Here is an 18,206-nt window from a genome sequence, read left to right on the forward strand (position 1 = left end):
CCTGGGTGCAGGCTGGGGCAGATCCTCCCGTCCTTATTCACTGTGAGCTCTGCTGTAGGCAGTTACAGTCCCAGGAAAATCAATGGGATAATGAACACTAATTAGTGGCAAGCCAAAGTGGGAGAATCTGGCAAAACATCTGTCCTTGCCCCAGGAGTGGGAGTTCCTCAGGTCCCTGCCATTGTCACGCAGTTTGGGGGGCCCTCACGAGCCTGTGGAAAGCCAGATTTTGAATATTTACAAGCAGCATAAAAATTGGCCCCAAAAATCACTTTCTCATCAGTTTCACTAAGCCCTAATTATAATGTAAATTGCAAAATTGGAAGGAATTCAGAGACGAGCAACAAATACGACTAAGGGGATTGGAGGATTGATTTATGAGAAAAGATTAAAAGACCTAAGAATTATGCAGTTTGACTAAATGATAACTGTGGGCTTGATCTTGCAAACTTTTCCCAGAGATGGCTCTCCACATTAAAGAGCAAGTATGATTTAAAAATATCTACCATGTCCTCCACTAAGAAGTTCTACAAATCAGTATTCCAACCTAAGACAGAGGGGAGCATTAGTTTTCATCTTGCAGCTAAGAAAGTAAAAAATTCTAGTACAAAGCTCAAAGATCGTTTTCATTTTTGAGGGGTGTTATATGTGAAAAAAAAATTTCTGAATTTATTTACATCAGAAAGAAATAGGAGATATTTAAATACCTGAGGTCTGAAAATGACCAGTGTTACAGGATGGATAGAAAATTGATGATTTTCACATGCTGGTCTGTTAAATGTCCTTATTTGTACCTTTCTGAACTGATGAATTGCACATTTGTATGAGTTCTACACAGCTTTTAGTGCTTTTGAGGCTCTGCTTAAGCTGTAGAAAACATTATAGAGATGTCACAGGACCAAGCATACGCAGCAATTCAAATGACAGAAGAAAGCTATAGGAAAATGAGAGATGCAGCACCTCACAAGGAGAGATACAACACCAAGTCCTAAACTGCCTTCTTGCCCCATGGCATGGCTGTGTTTGAAAAACCCAGGTACAGTAGTATATCACTTGCCAAAGCATGGTTTCAATACTGTTCAATAATCATCACAAGATGAAATAAATAAGATTTATCATGATTGGCAAGTAGGTCTTCCTAAAGAAGAAAAATTAGGTAGTATTTTCCTTTAAGTCAGATTGAAATATTTTACTTCAGAAAAAGCAACTTTCTTTTTCTTAAATTTGGGAAAAATCAGAACCTTCAACTTATTTTCAACAGGTGTGGTTGGTATGGCCATAAAAATCTTCAATGGGTTTTTCTCAGTTAAAAATGAATATACTATTTTATAAAGCAGAATTTTTTTTTAATGTCAGGTGAATCAGAATCTAAACCAACATTGAATCAAAAAGTAATGAAATCAGAAGCAAACACAAAACTCATACGGATCAAAATGTAGCAAAAAGAGGAAAAAAAAAAACCAAGAAAAAATGTTTGGTTTGGCTCAACCTAAGCAAAATTCCACTCATGTTTTTACCTGTCTGTCCATCTCTAAAGCCCATCACTCATCAGGCTCTTGCTTTGGGTAGCTAATGGACATGGACACGGATTCAATGCATGACTGGCTCTGCAAAATAGGATGCATGTAAATAATGCCTCCAGTCTTGGCACAGCAACTGAAAATCCTCACAGTGCTGGTCCTTAAACCAAACCTGGCCCAGAGAGATATGTCTGAGTCCACCTTGTGATGGAGAAAGCAAGTTCCCAGCATCTCCAGGAGCAACCTCAGTGATTCAACAGATTTGTATTTATATCAGCAAACAGAGAAGAAGTAATGCCTATTTCAGAGGCCCTGGAGCAAAGAAAAAAACCCACATTATCATTCCCAAAAACCTCACAGCTGCTTATCTGAAGCAGTTCATGACAGTGAAAGAAGTGGATAAAAGTGTCATGTAATGCTGCAATGAGATTTTTAAAGGCAGGCATGATTTCACTTAGGCAAGCAAGGGAAGGGTGAGTCAGCAGATGATTTCGTAAGAGCGATCCACAGCTGGCTCCAGCGTGGTGGCTCCAGTGGGGCAAGCAAGGCAGGCTGGCTGGTGGGCTGGGATGGTGCCAGCTGTGACCTTGACCTGCCAGGACACAGTCACCAAGGTCAACAGGGAGAGAAGCAACAACTGAGGAAAAGTGCTGGGCCAGGGAAGGCAAATGCCATGGCAGAAGAACACCAAAAAGTCTTTGTAAGCCAGGGTAGGTCCACCATGATCTTCATCCTCCCTCCCATGGCTGCTTCCTACTGCACTTCCCTGATTCCCACAAAAACTCCTCTTATGAAGGAAGAGGAGGATGAAGAGGAGGAGGGAGAGAAAGGCTCTAGGAGGCCTGGGAGCTGATGCCCTCCTTCCCAGCTCCTCTTTCACACATGTCTGGGCCCCCCTTCCCCAATGGGACATGGCTGATGACCTGCTGGTGCCAGCACTTTCCCACCCACCACACTGCCTGGCTGGAGCCAGCTGCTCCAGAACTGCCTGGGAGCCACGGCACAGCAGGATTGTCCAACCCCCAGGCAATGCTGACACACACCCATGGAGGAATCCCACCCAGGAGCCCGCTTGCAGGGAATGATGCTATAAGAGTAGGTGAGTTCCAAATGAAGGGCAGGTAGGTGTCCTTCCCTCCCCTCCGAAGCTGGGGGTATCAGGGCCTCCTCCCTCTGTCCCTGTGCTGCAGGAGGAAGCAGGAGCATCCAGGAAGGAGCCATCAGGGTCTCCTGTGACAGATACAGCACAGCCTCTGCTCCATGGAGGGCGGCGATGGAAGGAGGAACTGAGAGGCACAACCTCTGCAGGTCATGGAATTCTACCTGTGGTCTGCAGACCAAAGTTTCACCATGTTTTTTTCCTGCTCACCATCCCTTATTCACATGCCTCTGGCATAAATATCCTACACAAGTGTGTCCTGCCTCACATCTACCCAACACGAGCAACACCTCAGCTGGCCCCAGGATATTCATGAGGTAACATCAAAACACCTTCAGCGAGAGAAAAGGAAGTAGTGAATAGGGGATGGTGAGCAAGATAAAAAACTGGATGAAGCTTCAAAAAACTGTGGATTTATTCACAAAATTTGGGGGGTTTATCAACCCTATTTTTTATAATAACCCATGCTTTCAAGTACATTTTGCCATGTGAACTCTGATAGGTTTTCATGCCTTAGTCTGATATTGCTGTTCTACTTGATATTTCCTCCGGTTATTCCTGCACAGGTTCACACTCACCATTGCATTTCTTTCTCTTTTTTTTTTCCCCTTGCAAGAAACTCATAATCAGCCTCCCTGAAAAACTCTGCAGTTCAAGAGTGCCATCTTGAGGCTTCCTACGTATAAGAACTATGTGCTGTTTGAACCTCGCGTATTCAGGGAGTTATTTACATTTAAAATATCATTTTAAAAAGGCATGAGCATGTGTACAGAGGGGCAGTTAATTTCTGCTGTGTATTACCTGGAGTTAAGGGATCCAGCCAACAGAAATGTCACCCACAGTCACGATTTTCAAAAGCAAACAACACTAGTGAGTGTTGTGCTTTGGGATACACTCTTGGAAATGCCTCAGGAAATACCTGTTGTTCAGACTGTGCCCAGTTCCAGCCTTCTGAAAAATCAATGAACTTCCAAAGTATTTTAAGCCGGGTACTGAAAATGAATAATTATTGTTTTAATATTTTTTCTATAAGAGGCATGTTTGTATGTTTAAGTTAAAGGCAAATTCAGAGGGGAAAAAGACTATGGTTTCAAAACTATTTTAAGTAAGTCGACATGGGGAGAATATTGCTTTTGCTATTCCCATGCTTTAAAATAAAGGACAAACCTTCATGCTTTGAAGTACAAGCTGTAGGGTTATTATGAAATCTTTCTCCTTCTGCAGCATAGTCCAGACACCAGTAATTTATCCCCGCAGGAAGGCAAATGGGTAGATTGCTACAACAAATCATGCATAGGTTGAGAATTTACCATTGAAAGTGGGATGTTGCTTTTCAGTCTTCCTGCTGTAGCTGCCAGGTGGCTTTGGGCTTGGGAAAAGGATGTGTGCCAGCACGTTCACAATGAAGTGCCCTAAGGATGAGGCGCCACAGGAAACCAGAGACCCTCAAAAATATGCATTGTTAGCACCACAAATAACCCCAAGTTTCCTTGTGATATCTTTCATTTGGAAACCGAGCAGAAATGTAAACCTTTCTGAAAGGATCACCCATGATGTACATCCCCCAGTTATCAGAACTATCAAAGTTGCACAAGTATGCTCCTTTTGGTATTTTTACAAGAATTTTAGATTGCATTAGATGGGAAGTCATAAAACTGTGAATTTGACTGAAGTCCAGATGAAAAGCAATCTACCTCCAACTACAGGAAGAAGTCCTGCTTGTTTTCCAGCAGGAGCAGAATGCAGCATTTAGTACAGCTACGACACATCTCACAAAAGAAATCCAGCATCGGCTCTGATCATCCTTAAACTATCAGGATCTGAGTCATATCCCAGTCTGGAAGGAGGAGTGGGTAAGGAACTAATTTCCCTTTCACAGCAAAGAAAACCACGAATTTAATTTTTTTTTCTTGCTCGGAAGTCCAAAACACCTTGCCAATAGTTGGTGAAGATGTGTCATTTCTTCTGAATGGGGTGGGAGCACCTTGGGACAGCCCATGGACTGTGCATCCCACACAGATCTCCTTGTGCTGCTGGCCAGGGCAGCGCTGGGATGACTTGGGCTGAAAGAGAGGATTTTTTTAGTAGTCCAACAGAGCCCAAATAGGACAGGCACAGTCAAGGGGTTAGAGCAAATAAGGTCTGTCTCCACAAAGAAAGGCCATTTTGGAGATCTAGGTAGTGTTAAACCTGTTCACAGCCTGATTCTGGGTGTAGCCTGTGTTATTAATTGAGGACTAACACACTGCTGAGCATGAATGGCGCGGCAGAGTCTGTCTCTGTGTGAGTGAGAGATCGCTGAGACTGAGCTGGGAGCTGGTTCACTTGGAAACTATGGCTTGGGAATGAGCCAGGTGCCTATTTTGGGTCTCTTCATAGGGCTGGAATTGCCTGCAGTCAAGCTGGACTCCTTTCTAGGACAAGCTAAAATGTTTCTCTGTCTTCTAGAAGAGCGAAGAGCAGGAATACTCCAATAACTAAAAAGATTTCAATTTAGTTGGCTCTTTGCTCTAGGCATGTTCAAATAATTTTAAGCCTGCTGCTGTAATTTTTATTATAAATTCCCAGTGAAAATTGGGAAGCTAATCAAAAGGTTCAAGAAGATTTACACAAAAGTTAATTCCACAGTCTAATCAGTTACTGAAAGGTTTTGAATGTGGAAATTTTGACAATTATTTAGCCAAATGTTACATTTACATTTGCCAACGAGGGATGAAATTTGAGTGCATGTTAATATCCTTTTGAATGTTTTATAAAATTTGCATTAATCAAGGTATTACTAAGTTGTCTTCAAAGTTTTCTGTTTTGCAGTCATTGCAGTGCATCATAACATATCTTACGTGGGTTGTAAAAGGATGACATTGTGTCCTGTCATATCTTTAAGTTGTATTCTAAGCAAGTATTTTTGCCTGTGTTAGTAAGAAATCTAAATGTTCTGGAAAAATGTCATTTTGGAGCCTTTTTCCTTTGTCTTATTCTGTACCTTCTTAAGGTATTTTAGATACTTGACATTCATATGTATGCCTTTCTACAAACTTGATTCATAATTATAAATCAAAAGTAATTAGTGCTACCTTCTAAAATGATTCATACAATTAAAACTTTAAAGTTTTTTCTGTCAAAGTTATTAAACTTTTTTCTCTGAAGAGATAAAGGGATTAAAGAAAAAGAAGATTTGCTTTACAACCACTGGCCAAAGACTAACTACTGACAGTGATTGGGGTGATTTTTCCAGGTTGTGTTCAAAAATGGGACTGAAGGACACGCATCAGGAGAAAATCATTTCATTGGAAGGAGAAGAACAGCTTGTCTGTCTTGAGTTAAGCCATCAGTGCAGTGATTTGGAGTGGTAAATGCAGGAACATTCCGGGGATATTGCTGTGAGGTAAGAAAACCATTAGCGGTTTCAGAAGATATTTCTGCCAGGGACATGCAGATCATTTTTTTCTGTTCCTGCATGTCTAAGAAGTATTTCCAGGAGAACTTAAATAGCATCACTTGCTTGAGAGCAAAGTGTTGGAGCTCATGCAATGAGAACAGAATATGGAAATTAACAAGTAATAGAAAAGAAAACTGTTGTTTCAAACACTCTCTCCATGCATTGGGAAACACAGAGAGCTCCACCAGTGCTGCCATCAGCAAATGCCAACTGCACATTGTGAAATGCTGGGTATAGCTCTGTGATAAGCTTATGTACATATTTCTCTGCTTTAAGCAAAGAAACTTGAGGAATGGGACCTAAAAGAAAGATTGTCCTTAAATGAACTCTGAAAAAATAAAACCATATAGAACCTGTATGTAATCCTCTTACCTTTATGCATTTTTTTTTGATCCAGTTGTAAAGTAAGATGCCAAGTTCACCTGCCTGCAGGTCTAGAGCTAGAGAAAGATGGTGAGGAATGTACGCGAAGAGACCTAACCCAACCTCATGAGCAAATAAGTGAAAAAATCATTACAAAGAGTGTGTGTGTGTGTGTGCACATGCAAAATTTTACTATGTGATTGATGGTATATATAAATACACATATGCTACATTACAGCTGACTGAATGATTGTTCTGCAATCAACCCCAAAATTACACAAATGGGAACTTGCAAGTGTGTGTAGGCTGTGAGTTCCTCATGGTGTGAGGAGGCACCACGAGTGTTATGTTCACCTTCACCAGTCATCAGCCAAGCCAGCCATGATACAAAGCCAACAATATCAGTTCAACCCAGACTGAAATTTAAAAAAAAAAAACAACTAATTGTAAAGCTGTCCATATTAAAAAAAATAAAATAAAAAATAAATATATGGCTCTATGTGCAACATCAGCTGTCTTAAGGGGATCCACTCTTTCTGAGTAAAAGACACCAGTGCTACAGGTCTCCAGCCTCACCCCTTGTAGCAAGGCTGGTGCCTTCACCAGCTGGACACTTTGCACCAATTCATGTTATACCTGTGGATGTGATGATGGGGACAACAGCCACTGACTAGGGGACAGAAGGGAAAAAACCATACAGAAAGCTGTGCCTGCCTTTTTCCTTTGCTAATTTTCGATCTTACCCCAGGGGAAGATGTTCAGTTTGCCTGTAAAAAAGCTGAAGATCCAGATGGAAGAAGGCTGTAAGCAAGACGGCTGTGACTGCTGGCATTCCTAAAGCAGAGCCACTTACTTCTCATTCAGAAACAGTTTTGACAGTGTTAAAATGAAGGGAAGCAGAGGAAGTTTGCTGAACACTTCTTCCATCACTGTGGCCACCAATGGGGCTGGTAGCAATTGTAGAAAATTAGTGCAGAAGAGAGCAGCTGCAAACATAGGCACAACCTCAAGCTATCAAAGTGACTCCTGAGTATTATTTTTCCTCTGGAGAAGACTGCCCAGTCTCCCAGGAAACCAAGTTTGGCTACATCCTCCTCTTACCTTTCATGTAATGTGTCAATAACTATTTATAATTGTTTTTCCTTCACATACAGTCAGAATACACATTAACTCCAGGCAGCAGCTTTTTCTTTTTAAAGTCAGTGGAAACACAGGTTTCAATTTCCTCCCTGTTTCTGATTTATGATTAATACACATCTCCTTTGCAATGGCTCATATGCTGTCACTTTTGAACAGAAAAGCACTAGGGAACTTCCAACTTTGAAATTAATTACAGGAATAAAGGCTTCTCTGCCTATTTTCTAATTATCCCTTTCTTTGTTAATGCCAAATAATGCCTTTAGCATCTTCCTGGAAAAAGTCTCATTGATCGCACTCTGTGATTATAGTGCTTTTATCTCCCATCTGTGCTGTGAAAGCTACAGGCCTTCCATTTCCAAAGCAAAAACCTCCATGATTAAAATCATTAGTACAAACAATAAAATAAAATAAAGAAATCTGTACAGGTACATAATGCAAGCCACACACAAGGCAGCCTTATCTAGTCATGGATGAAGGAGGAGAAAAAAAAAAAGAATGACATGACTCTGTGATTGAAGGACAAATTAGACTTTAAACTAACCTGAGAAATTTTGCAGACACTGAGGAAACTCCCAAGCATTGGGAGTCCCCTGGTGAGATGGCTGGACAAAGGTCACGTCCCAGCCAACTCTGAGCTCTGGAGCAGGGCAGTTGTGCTGCTTCACTGCTCACATTTGCTCTTTGCTAACCCTCTGTCTTCAGCAGAAGGGGTTCTCACAGGTCAAGGTGTCATGCCTGCCCACCCTGGCCTCCCCAAAACACTGGGAGAGCAAGGAGGATCTTGGAGATGGAGCTGGAATTGAGATGGATGATAACCTGAGACCAGAGCCAGGAAGAGAGGATGTCTCTCCAAGCTCAGGGATCAGGACAGGAGCACGCCGGGGTGTCAGCCCCAGGAGGTAGCAGCAATCTGTCTGTCCACCTCCCCCTGCCCAGCCCAGGGAACCAGCAGGGATGGAGTGATTGTGGTTTTACAAGTTATTCAATCATCATCCAGCTTTGCCAGGTGTCTCTGGGAGGAGGTTTTCATGTACAGTGACTTTGGACCAGAGCCCAGAGAAGGGAGTTTCCCAGTGTGACATCTCCCTGCACCCATGGCAAGCACCTGGTGGCTGCTGCTGCTCCACTTCCCCTTGAGATATTCCCTCCTGAAGGGAGCAGCCTGTGCTCTGGGAGCAGTCACTTTAGGAAGAGCAGAGGACAGCCTGTGCTTGCTTAGAACCCTCCACCCCTCCTGCCACACCTTGTTCTGTGCCCACCTGCCACAGCCTCCTGGGAACACCAGGGCAGGGCCAGCAGCAGGGCTGGGTGGGCTGGAGGAGCTGGATTTCCAGGACAGAGCTGTCAGCACACTCCAGGGATCTGCCAACATTATGAAACCCACAGAAAAGTGCATGTGTCATTTTTTTGCTGCACACACCTCATGTCAGACCTTGTTCTCTCTCTCTTTTTTTTTGCTTTATCTCAGTTTTGGCTCCACAGCTTGTTGTTCTCTAGCTTGTTCTCATGATCCTTTGAGTTGTGCCATGCTGCTTTGAGCTGCTTGCAGAAGAGTTGGCAGAGAGCTCCTGTTTTTTACTCCTGGTGTGATTTAAGCATGGAGAGCCAGAGGGGATGACGTTTGTGCAGGTTACTGACCTGGAGGCCTGGAAGCCTCCTGGAAGCGGATGATGAACTGTTGTGTAATGGAGAGTCCAAAAATTACACTGAAAGCAGAATTAGAAACACCTGGGGAGCAGTGGTGCTCTCAGCTCCACCTCCCACATCCCCCCTTGAAATGTGTGAGTTTACTTTCCATTGCTTCCCTGATCTATTTTTTACCATTACAGAAAAGGCTAAAGCTTTTCCAGGGGAAATGTTAGTGAAGTGTCATGGAGGATCATGAGTAACACAGCTCTGGGTTGCCCCCCTCAACCAGGATCCCAACAGCTCAAAAACAGCTTCAAAGAAATCACATCATAGCAGCAGCAGCAATAAATGTCTGATAGAGCAATTGGAGAAAGTTTCATGACTTTTAAGACAATGTGTGCTGTCAAAAAGGAAAAGAAAAAAACCTCCCCTGTGTTTAAGTGTTCGTTATGCAAAAAAAAAAAAAAAAAAAAGTCTATCTTTTTTGGCAATTTCTTGAAGGGCTTGATGTTTCTTGGGTTTTCTTCAAAGAAGATCCACAGAAACCAGTCAGAAAATGAACACATTCCTTGTAATACCTAAAATTAACAACGGTGAGGCCCCAGTCTAGACCTGATTCACTTCTTTAAAATTAGGTTGGCCTGCACTTTTCATTTATTTACTCACCCAGTAGCCCAAGGGAATATTCTTCGTGTGTGAAGCAAAGCACGTGCCCTTGCAAGAGCAGACTTTATGTCCCTAAAAGCAAAAATGTAATGCTGCAAATGAAAGAATGCCTCATTAGAATTGCATTTACTTCGCCACAAATGCCAGCCAAGAATTTTTTTTTAAACATATACCCACACTTATGGCTTCCAGATATATTCTGCTACCAAAAAAGGGGCCAAAAGCGGCCTGTGATATGATCCCTTGTCTAAGGGTGTCTTTGCAGCTCATTAAAGAGATGCCTAAGGAGCACGTGTAAGCAATGGGTTGTGGGAAAAGAGAGAGGTGGAGGATGGCTGGCAACGATCACAATTCAAGTGCAAGTCAAAGAACAATGGGGCCTAGGATGGGATTCTCATCTCTGTCTTCACACAACTTCCCACGAAGAAATACTCTTCCCCACAGACAATTCCATCACAGCAAGAGCTAAGGATCAAAAGACAACCTTGAAATAGCTTTCTATTAACATTTGTTTTAATAAAATGAGCTTTGGATGAAATTTCAGTTCTTGAAATTACAGCAGATTTTTTTTTTCTGGTTGGATTCAGTTCTGCTTTCCCATCCACATTTTGCTATAAGCAAGGTTACGGCCAACTTCTTTTATCTCAGTGAAATTTTGCCTTCGTGGATTAGGAAAAAAAGAAAGTGGGGTGTTTGTTGTAAAACACAGCCAGGAATTCCCCCAGCTAACCCTCCTTTGCTTCTCTCCCCATAGGTAGAAACAGAACGTTTTGCTTTTGGAATGGGAATAGTTTGCATATTGCAGCTGGGAAGATCACATCCCTTTCTGAACTCTGGGAGGCAAAGGCAGCCTAAGGAGGCACTTACAGGGGTGCCTTGCAGAGAGATGTTAGCTTGGGCACCCACAGACTGCTGTGACTCTCCATGCCAAGAGGAAAATGTATTCTATTTGCAAAGTGCAGGAAAGTTGCAGAATGTTTCTGAAGATTGGTGGCTGCCCTGTGAATTCACTCTCTGCAGAGTTCACCAAGCAGTCAGCTGCTGAAAGAGCTTCTGAAAGTTTTCATTGAGCTGCTGGCTGCCTCCCCACACCAGCTATCTTCCTGACTGAGGTTAAATAAGGACAAGCCTTTAAAACTCTACTATCTTAAAACAAGTTACCTTATTTTTTGCTGATTTGGCATCTATTTCCATGGAAACAGGAGCAAGAACTAGAAGCCAGCAGCTGAAGTTGGCTACACCACTGCTCTTGGCTTGTTCTACTTCCATTTCCATGGAAACCGATGCAAAATCCCTGCAAACTAGGCAAAGTTTGTTGGTTTGTTTTTTTTTTTTTAATTAACCCTTTCTTGATTTTCCAGTTCCAGATTAATTTGTTGCCAGAAACACAGGCACAAAGTCACTGGGAATGCAAGGAGGAGCAGCACAGATGCCCTCAGGGGCCTGTGCAGGTGTTTGCATGTGAGCGTGTGTGTGCACTTCATTTCCTAACAGGAATCTTCAAAGTAATCCCCAATTTACTGTGAGGATGCTAAAGAAAAAGAAGTGTGTGATGTAAGGGACAGTAAACTGCATGATTGTACTCCGTGGAGGTTAAAGGCAGAAGAAATAAAGTGGCAATGGAGGGAAGCAGTCTGATGAAATGGCACTTCTTGACTACGGCTTTCTACGTTTTCTAGAGTTTTCTAGATTATTTCTCCTCTGAAGACATGCATGGTCTTCTTTTTGGCTAAAAGCCCATTGGAACTCAGATTTTGGCATACCTTTTTATTTTTTCTTTCTTTTTCCCCCCCTTCTGATCTCACAGTGTGCTAGAGCACATAGAGCACATGCCACAGGCTTTCACAGGTGCTGGGTAACACATGAAATTTAATGTGGAGCCAGAGTATTTCAGGCTGTATTACAGAGTTTGGGCAGGCCGGGGTTGACCATGGAGCATGAGATATGCAGGTTTTCTTTGAGTGCGTGGCTGAACTTCATCTGAGATTAACTCGTTCAAGGAATTGATTTATTCACCCTGCTTCATGAGCAGGGATTTTGGTGCCTATCCTAAAAATCTGGATCCAGACATGCAAAGCCCAATGTAATAAAGCATTGAATCATCTACCTGAGTCCTCCAAAAGCCAAAAAAGTTATAATTTATGGCCATGCTTTTCTGCTTTACACTGCTGGACCAATGCTTGCATGTAGAAAAAGTTTTACAGATAGTAAATCTGCTTAAACCTGGGGGGCTTTTGAGGATTCTCCTGCAACTGATTGTTATTTCTTCTAAAATGCAAGGAGGAAGCTGGTGGGAGAAAATGGCTAAAGAGAATGGAGGTGGCCTAGGTCACATATCTAGTTACCAAAATATTAAAACACCATATTTATAGCCAGAAGATAATACAAGCCAAGGTTTCAAGAGAGATGAAAAAATACAAAGAAAATAAAAACTTTTCATGTCTTGATTCATTTTTTTCTTCCAATTAATACACTTGCCAGTTTTAAAGAGCCTCTTCATATTTGCACTGGACACAGCTGAATCTGGTCTGTACCAGCTCTGATCCCTGAACAGGAATCGATGCCTGGATATCAAAAATTGTTTATGAATATGGAAAATTGTCACCTGCAAATGTCAGCTGCATTCTTACAAAAACATTCAAGACTATGGGGCACGTATTCCCTTTGGTATGTAGGAAAAACAAAGATCACTGTCTAATGTGCACTTGTACTGTTAAAATTCATACTGAAATTCCCTAGTCCTAGCACTGGGTATTGTCAAAACCGCTCCCAAGGCTACTCAAAGCACACTCCACATCTTTCTCCCAAACTGATTCTCCTTCCATCCAGACAGCTGGATTGATACAACTGATCAAAAGAGAGATTCCAGTCTGATGGACAGAAAACAAATGGGGCCAAACAGTGGGTGTCTAGAAAGAAAATTGTGGTTTGACAAATATATAGCTTAGCAGTCTGCCACTGGATCAAATATCTGTCGTGTTTTATTCTTTCAGGGCATATTTTTTAAAGATTTTTTCATTTACCAAGTAACTAATTCAGGAGGAATCTTTTCAAACCCATATTTTAAAAGTGTTTCACTTTGGTCTTGGAAAGCAGGCTGTTTTTTTTAACAGCTGTGGTTCATTGGCCAACCTATTCCAAAAGGGTCTCCCTGCCATGCCATTTTTATTTTAGAAGACCATGTTTTGTCCTGCTTCTGCCTCACAGAGGAAGATGATAGAAAATCTGAATGACACCAGAAAGTCTGCATTATTTTTAATCCTTTTAACTACTGGGATACTGAACAAATAGCACATATCCAAGAAAAATATTATGGGTAGGTCTTTCCCCTCTGAAAAACTGTATGATGTGAAAATAGTTCTGTTTTTCTATAGGAAGAGATTTTTATTTATTTATTTATTTAGCCTAGGAAGTGATGCTTTGTTTCTTTGTTGCAGTATCACAAAAAAAAAAATTGAAAAAAAAAAAAATCAGGAGGCAGGCGCTGGTGTTGCAGCTGCAGTCATGTGGACTTGGACTGGACCTAAGGAGCTGCTTGGTTGTACCAGTGGTCAAGGAGCCCATGCAAAGTCTCCACCAAGGACAGCTGCTCCTTGAGGAGGAGCTTTGCTCCCTTCCCAGGCAGCTCATCCTGGCCTCTTTCCCTCAAGCTTTGTGCAGGGAGTGACCAGCACACCACGTTCTGGTGTGCAGCCAATATTCTTTTCACTGTCATTTTCCCTTAGGCTTGAGATTCCTGCATCTCATTTTCTGTCTGTGGATACTGATGCACCAAAATCCAGGATCCCCTTCCGCAGTTTTTGCTGCTTGGCATGGTCTTCCATAAATGCTGCAAACACCAGAGGAGCTGATAGCATTCAGTGGCCTTTTGCACTGATATTTCAGCCTCTCACAAACTAGAACTGGCCTTATGTGTTGGCTGCAGTGCCTGAGGCTTTTCTTCTCACTGGCTTTTGCTTCCAGCTGCCTACCAATATGTAAAGACTTCCCAAAGAACAACAGGTTTCCTCTTCTGCAGCAGAAGAACAGAGTCAGGGAGAATCCAAAAATACTGCAAATATAGAACAATACCTATTTTTATATATTATTAATATACTTTATTGTTGCTTCAGATTAATTACATCCAAGATTATCACACAATAGTAATTATTCCCTGGTGAGGGAAAAAAAAAGGTCAAATTTGTATCCCTCTTTTAGTATTTTGATTGATTCAAAATGTAGAAAAATCCATATACAAACAACATCAAATGTTCTTAAAGAGAACTGAAGTGCAAACATTCTCTGCCAGCTCAGCTGTGGTGTTTCACACCATCCACACCTCAGTAGCTCCTTTTTCTGTCTGTATTTGTAGTCTGGGCAGTGGGGTTTGTTTGTTTGAGTTTTTTCTCCTCCTCTTCCTTTCTCTTTCATCTTTCAGCAAACGAAAAAGGGAAAGAAAGAGGGTGGGGAGAACAAGACTCTGTAACAGTTGTCCATTAAAAATCCAACTGGAACAAAAATTTTCTATTGCAGATCTCTTCAAAACAGATGTTTCTTTCATAATCATGCAATCGGGAGGAAAACAGAGTAAAAGGAAGTGATCGCATCCTCCCAAGTGCTGTGAGTTTTGTAGCATTCAGAGTCACATTTTTCATTTTGAAAGAACTGAAAATGTGTCAAGCTGCTCTAGCTATAAATCCACACATCCAGCCTGAACTGGGATTGAAGTGATAAGCATTTTGATACCACGTCTGTACTGATTATTTGGCAATAGTTTCATGATTATCTTGTGTGTGATTAATGAAAAAATACTATTAATAATAATCATGGTTGCACCACACCCTGAGCTGCTTTCCACCCTGTCCTGCGAAGCCGCTCTGTGTGGCAGCCAAGGTCTTATCCGGGCCCTGCAGGCAGCATGACCCAGGCAGGGATTACTGAGGGCCTCAGGAAGAGCAGGAGCCTCTCCTCTTCCAGCAAAACTTTGATTTTTCCTGTCTATTGTTTCCTTTCTGTGCGTGGCAGTGAGATGCAGCCCTCCTTCAACCTGCCCAGCAACCCATCCTTGCTGAGCAGGCTCTTTTGCAAACCTGGGCTGAAGAGGAAGATGAGATGATGTGACACCCAAAATCTGCTGGTTTAGGTTGGCCAAGCAGCAAAATCCCCATGAGCAAGTGCAGGTCAATAACAACAAAGACCCTGGTGGCAATGTCAGCTGAGGAGCAGCACTGCACCTTCTCCTCCTCTGCGGCTTCACCTGGGATGTTTTTAAACACTTATTGGTGATTATCCTGAACTATTAAAATAATTTTAACTAATTTAAAAGGTCTCCTGCTCTGCAAAGTAATTTCCAGTGTCCCAGTTTGATCCACAGCATGGAACTGGCACCATATTTTGCTTCAAGTGAACCAGCCTGCAGCAGCAATGAGATGGGGAGAGGGAGGCTGCAAGGCTCTGCTGACATGAAACCACCCCTGGGGGTAGCTGGCATTGACCAGGGAAGGTGGGCAATAGACTGGGGTGGAAAGAGGCAGTGGGGAGCAGCTGGATTGCATTGATGGATTGGGTGGAAACCAGGAGGTGGGTTAAGCAAAAGGTGTATTTCATCCCACGAATAATTGGGAAAAATCAGTTTGGGTTCTCCTGATCTCCTCCAGAGCCAGCAGCAAGGGACGGCAGGTCCTCTCCCACCTCTCTGAGCAGTTGGAGATCACAACCATACCCACCCAAACCGCAAGGACTGGGTGGTTTTGGGACCCAGGAGCTCCACTGCCCACAAGGTTATGACCAGAAGTAGGATTGTATTTCCAGGTGTGTTTCCACACACCTCATGGCATGTGGGGAAAGGAGGGACCAGAGGCTAGACAAAAACTTTTACCTCTGTTGGTAGAAACCACTCCAAAAGCTTTTCTGCAACTGGTCTGACTTCAATAGGGCAGACATTCATATTGATCCCTTTTAGAATTTTTTAGAAATGATAACTTTTAGAACACTAACGAGGCTTTTCTGTTAGGGCCATGTTCTCACATGGTTAATGGTGTTGCATAGGAGTCTCTCTTGTACAAGTTTTGTCAAGGTCCCATTGGGTTGTTAGGGCCAGCCCTTGGTGATGCATGGGGCGGTACAGTGCATGTCCTGCAGGACAGTGATGCATGTCCTGAAAATCCCACATCCTGGCACAAGGAGAAGATCTACAAGGCTTCTGCAGACCTGGCTGTTCTCCACCTGACCACAACAACTCTGTACCATGTCACCAGAAGGAAAGGAAAACAAATACAGGTTTGACATTACCTGCTGAACGACCTCAGTAAAAGAGAGGCCACTTTGAGGAGTGCAGCCCCTCTGACAACACTCACCAAGCTGTGGTTTCTCACCTGCCTCTCTGGCTAGTTCAGATATACATCTAGTCATTTTTAAGCTTTGGTTTTTCAGTGCTGTGAGCATGAATGAGTGTTTCCTACACACATCATCTGTGCTCAGGGACTGCCCAGCCTGAGCAGAAATGTTTGAGGGAAGGAAAGAGCTCAGACTGTGGGGGTAAATACAGATGCTAGCAGCAAGCTTGAGGTGGCCATGATGGACCAGCTCCCATTCTTTGAATAAAAAGTTGCTTTTATAACACTTCAAGGCAATGCAGGTGTGATACACTACACAAAAGCATGCTTCCACGTGCTGTTCCTAGGGGGACATAAACATTGCCTTAGTGTGCCTGAACTACACAAAAGTGCAAGAACAGCACAGACATCGAGGCATCATTAACAGCACAGGAAGCCCACTGCCCATGTATTGGGTTTTGTGCCAGACCCTGAGGTTTGCATTGAAAAATGCTCAATTGCCACCCCCAGAGGCTGAAGCCCTCCCCTTTCCGTGGGGCAGCAGAGGCTGGGGCACCAGGAGATGGGAGCCTGGGTGTGTCTGCTCTTAAAATTACAGCAGAGGATAGAAGACAGAAGGCAGGCAACTGAATTAGTAAAGAAACTGAAGGATACGTGGTTTATATATTACGTAATGAAGATAAAGACAGATTGCTGGTGTGTAATTTTGGTACCATCCAGGGAAGAGCTGGGCAGGGAGCAATGTGGACATGGCCAAATTTGCAGAGCTACTGGCAGGAAACAGTGGGCAGGGCTGATTCCTGCAGAGGGGAGAGGAACAATGTACCAGCAATAGAAAAGGCCAGGGAGAAACTTCTGGAAGCGGGACACAGCTAATATTTATTTAGCTCTGGTTCTGTCTCTTTCCACCAACATGTTTCAAAGAGCTTTACGTCGGAGTGTTGGCCCAAATGCAGTGATGGCTCAATGCAGAGTTGTGCTGAATGCACTTGCTGGTGTTTTAGCACTGCCCAGCCCCTCTGCTTTGCAGCTTCTGCAGGGCTCATTATATCCTCCTTTCTTCTCAGCAGGGCTCGTTATCCTCCTCTGTCAGTGCTGTGCTCTCTAGATAAACCCCAAACGTCACCATCTCTACTTTCTGCGTAGGGATGCACCAGGAGGTGAAGCAACCTCCCATGAGGGCGTGGAGCCAAGGAGAGACCCTGGATCTCCCAGGTGGCACAACTAATGAGTTTCTGTGCTATAAATAGCTGCCTTGCACTGCTAGGATCACCCAGCAGCCCCTTCAGAGAGTGAGGGGTAATCACAGAGCCCAACGCACACCCCTGTGGCTCTCACATCCCTTAGTCCCATCAGGCTAAATGCCAGAGGGGATAATAAAGGATGGTTGCAGTGCACCTTCTCTTCTATTGCAAATGTGCTAGGAGATGGCTTGGCCACCTGGTGCGAGTAGTTCAGCTGGGGGGATAAGAAGTCTCCAAAGCCTCAGTCTGCTCCTCACTGCTCCCATGGTAAAATATGGCCCAGGAGAGTCTCCCATGTCACTGAAGACACAACAGCTGGGAACAGAGAGGACCCAGGCCCAGTGCCACCACAGCAACATGTGCTGCCTGCAGCCAGAGTACCACTTGCTCCTTCAAGGTGTGCTTTCCTGGCCCTGAGCAGCAGCCTGCCAGATCTCCTGGCTAGTCCCCAGTACCCAGGCCAGGATGGGTAGCCATCAGTTTCCATAACTTCCAAGTCTGTGCTAACAAGAACAGCTTTTGGTGTGATCGCAGTAATCTCTAAGTCTATTTGAAACTTCTGACATTCTCCTGAGTTCACCCACATCCCTTTCTCTAGCTTCTTTCCAGTGCCAGGACCATCAAGAAAAGACATTCCAAAGCACACAAGTCTTGCTGAAAACCTCATTTTCCAAGAGGAGCATAGAGGTCAGGCTGCTCTATCAGCTGGAAGTTTTGGGAAAGCTGCAGGCT

General features: G+C 43.4%; 1 long non-coding RNA gene across 3 annotated transcripts; it reads left to right on the top strand.

Annotated features, from left to right (window-relative positions):
• The first annotated feature begins 1,841 nt into the window (after positions 1-1,841).
• Positions 1,842-14,515, top strand: LOC137468216 (uncharacterized). Of its 3 annotated transcripts, XR_010995805.1 has the most exons (6): positions 1,842-2,996; positions 4,309-4,431; positions 5,491-5,592; positions 5,915-6,064; positions 11,284-11,385; positions 14,429-14,515. It is a non-coding gene; the product is annotated as an uncharacterized lncRNA (long non-coding RNA). The 3 variants fall into 3 exon arrangements; XR_010995807.1 differs by lacking the exons at positions 11,284-11,385; positions 14,429-14,515 and adding an exon at positions 6,516-6,871; XR_010995806.1 differs by lacking the exon at positions 1,842-2,996 and having other exon boundaries at positions 4,423-4,532.
• Positions 14,516-18,206: the final 3,691 nt, after the last annotated feature.

The sequence above is a fragment of the Anomalospiza imberbis genome, chromosome 2 (assembly GCF_031753505.1).
Source record: "Anomalospiza imberbis isolate Cuckoo-Finch-1a 21T00152 chromosome 2, ASM3175350v1, whole genome shotgun sequence".
Taxonomy (NCBI): domain Eukaryota; kingdom Metazoa; phylum Chordata; class Aves; order Passeriformes; family Viduidae; genus Anomalospiza; species Anomalospiza imberbis.